This window comes from Petaurus breviceps, unplaced genomic scaffold (assembly GCF_028583685.1).
Source record: "Petaurus breviceps papuanus isolate PSGF00001 unplaced genomic scaffold, PetGlider_PUasm1.0 77, whole genome shotgun sequence".
Lineage (NCBI taxonomy): Eukaryota > Metazoa > Chordata > Mammalia > Diprotodontia > Petauridae > Petaurus > Petaurus breviceps.
Window position 1 is genome coordinate 8,432,628 of NW_027186492.1, and position 6,306 is coordinate 8,438,933.

Below are 6,306 nucleotides of genomic sequence, written 5' to 3' on the forward strand. Positions count from 1 at the left end.
TCCAATTTGCCCACATCCTCTCCAGCATTTGTCATTTTCCTGTTTTGTCATCTTAGCCAATCTGACTGGTGAGATGTGGTACCTCAGAGTTGTTTTGATTTGCATTTCACCAATCAATAGTGATTTAGAGCATTTCTTCATGTGCTTTCTTTAATTTCTTTCTCTGAAAACTGTTCATATTCTTTGACCATTTATCAATTGGAAATGACTTGTTTTCTTATACATTTGACTCAGTTCTCTGTATATTTTAGAAATGAGTCCTTTATCAGTGACATAGGTTGTAAAAATTCTTTCCCAATTTCCCACCTCCCTCTTAAACTTGGTTACATTGACTTTGTTTGTACAGAAGCTTTTTAATTTAATGTAATCAAAATTATCCATTTTGCATTTTATAATGCTCTCTTAATTCTTGTTTAGTCATAAAGTCTTTCCCTCTCCACAAATCTGACAGGTAAACTATTCCTTGTTTTCAGAGATTGCTTACAGTATCAACCTTTATACCTAGATCATGCACCCATTTAGACTTGATTTTGGTATATGGTGTTAGATAATGGCCTATGCCCAGTTTCTGCCATACTATATTCCAGTTTTCCTAGCAGTTTTTGTCAAATAGTGAGTTCTTATCCCAAAAATTGGGGTCTTTGGGTTTATCAAACAATAGATTTCTATAGTCATTGACTGCTGAATCTCGTGTGCCTAATCTATTCCATTGATCCACTACTCTATTCCTCAGCCAGTACCAAGTAGTTTTGATGACTGCTGCTTTATAATACAGATTGAAATCTGGTATAGCTAGTCCACCTTCCCTAGCATTTCTTTTCATTAATTCCCTTGATATTCTAGACTGTTTATTCTTCCAAATGAATTTTGTTACTATTTTTTCTAGCTCTATAAAGTAGTTTTTTGGTAAATTGATTGATATGGCACTAAATATGTAATTTAATTTAGGTAAAATTTTCATGTTTATTATATTAGCTCAACCCAGCCATGAGCAATTTTTCCAATTAGTTAGATCTGACTTTATTTGTGTGAAAAGTGTTTTGTAGTTGTGTTCATATAGGTCCTGGGTTTGTTTTGGCAGGTAGATTCCCAAATATTTTATAATGTTTACATTAACTTTAAATGGGATTTCTCTTTCTATCTCTTGCTGTTGAATTTCATTGGAAATATATAGGAATGTCAAGGGTTTATGTGGGTTTATTTTATATTCTGCAACTTTGCCAAATTTATTTATTGTCTCAAGTAGTTTTTTATTTGATTCTCTAGGATTCTCTAAGTAAATCATCATATCATTTGTAAAGAGTGATAGCTTGGTCTCTTCTTTGCCTAATTTGATTCCTTTGATTTCTTTTTCTTCTCTAGTTGCTACTGCTAACATTTCTAGTACCAGATTGAATAAGAGGGGTGTCTCTCTCTCTCCTTTCCCCTTATCCCTTCTCAAAAGTGTTTGGCTTCTGTCCACTGTCTCCCCCAATCCACCTTCCCTTCTATCAGCTGCCCCTCTCCCAACTTCTGCTATCCCCTGCTCTCCTACTTCCCTGTAGATAAGATAGATTTCTATACCCAGCTAAGTGTGTATATTATTCCCTCTTTGAACCAATTCTGATATGAGTAAGGTTCAGATGTTGCCTACCATACCCATCTTCCCCTCCACTGTAAAAGCTCTTCTTTTTGACTGAGATATTTTACTTCATTCTGCCTTTTCCTTCCCCCGTCTCCCAGTGCATCCTACTTTCTCACTCCTTTATTTTATTTTTTAAAAATCATTCCATCATAGTATACTCATACCCATGCTCTCTATGTATAGATCTTCTAACTGCTCTAATGATGATAAATTCTAAGGAATTATCATTTAAGGAAATATCATCTTCCCATGTAGGAATAGAAACAGTTTAACCTTACTGAACCCTTTACTGTTTCTCTTTCATGTTTACCTTTTTATGCTTCTTTCTAGTCTTGTATTTGAAAGTAAGATTTTCTATTCAGCTCTGGTCTTTTCATCAGGAATGATTGCAAGTTCTCTATTTCATAAAATATCCATTTTTTTTGCCTGAAGGATTATACTCAGTTTTGCTGGGTAGGTTATTCTTGGTTGTAATGCTAGCTCCTTTGGCCTCTGGAATATCACATTCTAAGCCTTTTGATCCTTTAATGTAGGCATTAATAAATCTTATGTTACCCTGACTGTGGCTCCATGATACTTGAATAGTTTCTATTTGGCTGCTTGCAATGTTTTCTCCTTAACCAGGAGCTCTGGGATTTGGCTATAATATTCCTGGGAGTTTTAAATTTGGGGATCTCTTTCAGGAGGTGATAGGTAGATTCTTTCCATTTCTATTTTTTCCTCTGGTTCTAGGATATAAAGGCAGTTTTCCTTCATAATTTCCTCTTTTTTTTGCTATATTTTACTTTATTTTTGCATTTTAAATAGTATCCCCCCCCCAGTAACATGACAAGAAAATTTTCAGCCTTCATTTTTACAAGATTTTGAGTTCCAAATTCTCCTTCCTCCATCACTCCTCTCCCCTCTTCTGAAAATGCTAGCCAGTTTGATATAGTTTATACATGTAGTATATGTAAAATATTTCTATATTAGTCACAGTTGTAAAAGAAGAAACAGATCAAAAGGAAAAAAGCCATTAAAAAGAATAAGTGAAAAATTATGCTTCAACCTTCATTCAGAGTCCATCATTTCTTTATCTGAATATGGATAGCATTTTCCATCATGAGTCTTTTGTACTTGTCTTAGATCACTGTGTTGCTGAGAAGAGCTAAGTCATTCATAGTCAACCATCACACAATACTCCCAGTACTGTGTATAATGTTTTCCCAGATCTGCTCGTTTCACTTTGCATCAAAACACAAGTCTTTCCAGGTTTTTCTGAAATCTGCCTGTTCATAATTTCTTATTATAAAATAGTATTCCATTACATTCATATTCCACAGCTTGTTTAGCCATTCCCCAAATGATGTGCATCCCCTCACTTTTCAATATTTTATCACCACAAAATGTTGCTATAAGTATTTTTGCAGGTGTAGGTCCTTTTCCCCTTTTTAATGATCTCTTTGGGATATAGATGTAGTAGTGGTATGCAGGTTTGATTGCCCTTTAGACATAGTTCCAAATTGCTCTCCAGAATGGTTGGATCAGTTCACTACTCCACCAACAATACATTAGTATTCCAATTTCCCTGCTTCTTCTCCAACATTTATAATTTTCTTTTATTGTCATATTAGCCAATCTGATAGACATGAGGTGATACCTCAGTTGTTTTAATTTACATTTCTCTAGTCAAAAGTGATTTAGAGCACTTCTTCAAATGCCTATGAATACCTTTGATTTCTTTATCTGAAAACTGTTCATGTCCTGTGACCATTTATCAATTGGAGAATTAATTGTATTCTTGTAAATTTGGCTCAGTTCTCTATATTTTTAAGAAATGAGGCCTATAGTAGAAGCATGACCTCCAGGCGGCTCCACCTTCCACCTTCCCCAATCCATGTAGAAAGGGGACTCTGAACAAACTTTGGAGCTGCAGAACCCACAAAATGACACAGAGAAGCTAACCTCCCTCTGAGGACAGCCTGGCAGGCCGGCAGAAACTGGCCTGTGCAGTGCTCTGGGAGCTGAGCCCAGGCTCACTGTGAGCCGGAGGTTTCAGCCCCAGGGCGGGTCTGACCAGCCGCTGGCAGGAGGGACTCCAGATCAGCAGCTGTGGCTGTTTCCATAACTATCAACACACACATGCAAAGGACAAAGTGAGAGGTCAGTGCAGTCTGGACTTTGGGACCCAGTAAGAGGGAATACGTCGGCTTTTGCCCCTGGAGTGAGAAGTTGCTGAGACGCCAGCATAGCCAGTCATCACCATGTGTCAGCTTCAGCTCCTTGCCTGCAGAGTGTAGGGGGACAATTGACCAGTCTGAGGGGTAATCCCTCTTGTTTGAACCTGCTTGGATCTGGATTGAAGTCTAGAATGGAGGTCCTGGGGTGTGTGTCCAGCTTGCTAGAGCATGTGGAGGCTTCAGAGAGGGCACCCATCTAATACCTCTGGCAGCTGAGAAAACCCCAGAGTTTGGGACAAAAGCTCCCCTGTCTGGTGGCAGAGTCCTACTGTGGCAAAAAGACCAGGGGTCAAGTGACTGAGGGGCGACATGACCAGGCAAAGGAAACAAAGCAGACAGAAGATTCCAACATTACACTCCTATTTTGGAGACAAAAAGGAGCAAAGCATGGAACAGGAGGAAGACAGTGAAGTCAGAACTCCTGTACCAAAAGCTTCAAAGGAAAATACAAGCTGGTTACAGGCCATAGAGGACCTTAAGAAGTAGATAAGAGAAGTGGAGGAAAAATTGGGAAGAGAAATGAGAACAATGCAAGAAAATTATGAAATGAGAGTCAACATCCTGACTGAGGAAAATCACACCTTAAAAAACAGACTAACTCAATTGGCAAAAGAGGCTCAAAAAGGCAATGAGGAGAGGAATACCTTAAAAAGCCGAATTTGCCAAATGGAAAAAGAAGCTCAAAAGCTCAGGGAGGAGAATCATTCCCTCAGATTTAGAATGGAGCAAAGGGAAGCTAGTGACTTTACGAGAAATCAAGATGATGTTAAACTGATCCAAACAAATGAAAGAATAGAAGGCAATGTGAAATATCTCATAGGGAAAACAACTGACATGGAAAATAGATCCAGGAGAGATAATTTAAAAATTATTGGAGTACCTGAAAGCCATGATCAACGAAAGAACCTAGAAATCATCCTCCAAGAAATTCTCAAGGAAAATTGCCCTGATGTTTTAGAAACAGAAGGCAAAATGGATGTTGAAAGAATCCACCAATCACCTCCTGAAAAAAGATCCCAAAAAGAAAACTCCTAGGAGTATTACAGCCAGGTTCCAGAATTCCCAGATCAAGGAGAGAATATTACGAGCAGCCAGGAAAAAACAATTTGAATATTGTGGATACACAATCAGGATAACCCAGGATCTGGCAGCTTCTACACTGAGGGATCGAAGCGCCTGGTATATGATATTCCAGAGGGCAGAGGAGCTGGGATTAAAACCAAGAATCACCTACCCAGCAAAACTGAATATCATGTTTCAGGGGAAAACATGGTCATTCAGTGGAATAGAGGACTTTCAAACATTCTTAATGAAAAAACCAGAATTGAATAGAAAATTTGACATCCAGATACAAGAAGCAAGAGAAGCTTGAGAAGGTAAACAGGGAAAAGAAATCATAAGGAACTTATCAGAGTTGAACTATTAACATTCCTACATGGAAAAATGATAATTGTAAGTGATGAAACTTTTCTCAGTATGAAAATAGTTGAAGGAAATATAAATATATATGTCTATATATGAGGGTATACGGACATATGAATACATATGTGAATGTGTATATATATGTTTACAGCTATACATAGATAGAGAGCACAGGACCAAGTTAATAGGAAGGGATGAAACTTAAAAGGTGAAATTAAGAGGTGAGAGAGGAATATAATGAGAGGAGATGAAGAGAGACAGAATGGGGTAAACTATCTCATATAGAAGAGGCAAGGGAAAATGGTTACAATGGAGGGGAAGAATAGGAAGGCAAAAGGGAAGGGGTCAACCTTACTCTCATTGAATTTGACTCAGGGAGGGTATGACATACACACTAAATAGGGTATCTCACCCTACAGGACAGTAGGGGTAAGGGGATGAGAGGGGAGATGATAGAAGGGAGGGCAAGTCTATTTTGCTTTTACTTTGTCTGAGATCAGGATTCCTACCCCAGATTTTTTTTTTGTACTTTGAAGCATAATAGATTCTGTTCCATCCCCTTACCTTTATTCTGTGTGTCTTTCTGTTTCAAGTCTGTTTCTTGTAAACAATCTATTGTAGGATTATAGTTTTTGATCCACTCTTCTATCTCCTGTTTTATGGGAGAGTTCATCCCATTCACATTCACAGTTATGCCTATGTTTTTCCCTCCATCTTATTCTTCCTCCTGTTTGTCTTCTTTCTCCTTTCACCCTTTCCCTCCTCACCAGTGTTTTGTTTAAGTCTACCACCTCCCCTGATCTGCACTCCCTTCTGTCAGTCCCCACCTCCTCACCCCCCCCCCCCCTTTACTTGATCTCCTCTTCTCCTTCCCTGTCAGGCAAGATAGATTCCGACATTTAGCTGCTTGTGTATATGAGTCCCTCTTTGAGCCAATACTGAAGAGAGTAATGTTCAAGTACTATTTTTGTAGCTTTTTACTCCTGTAGTACTCTTCCTGATGTATTACTATGAATTTGGAAGTAGTTTTTCTGTTGAAGA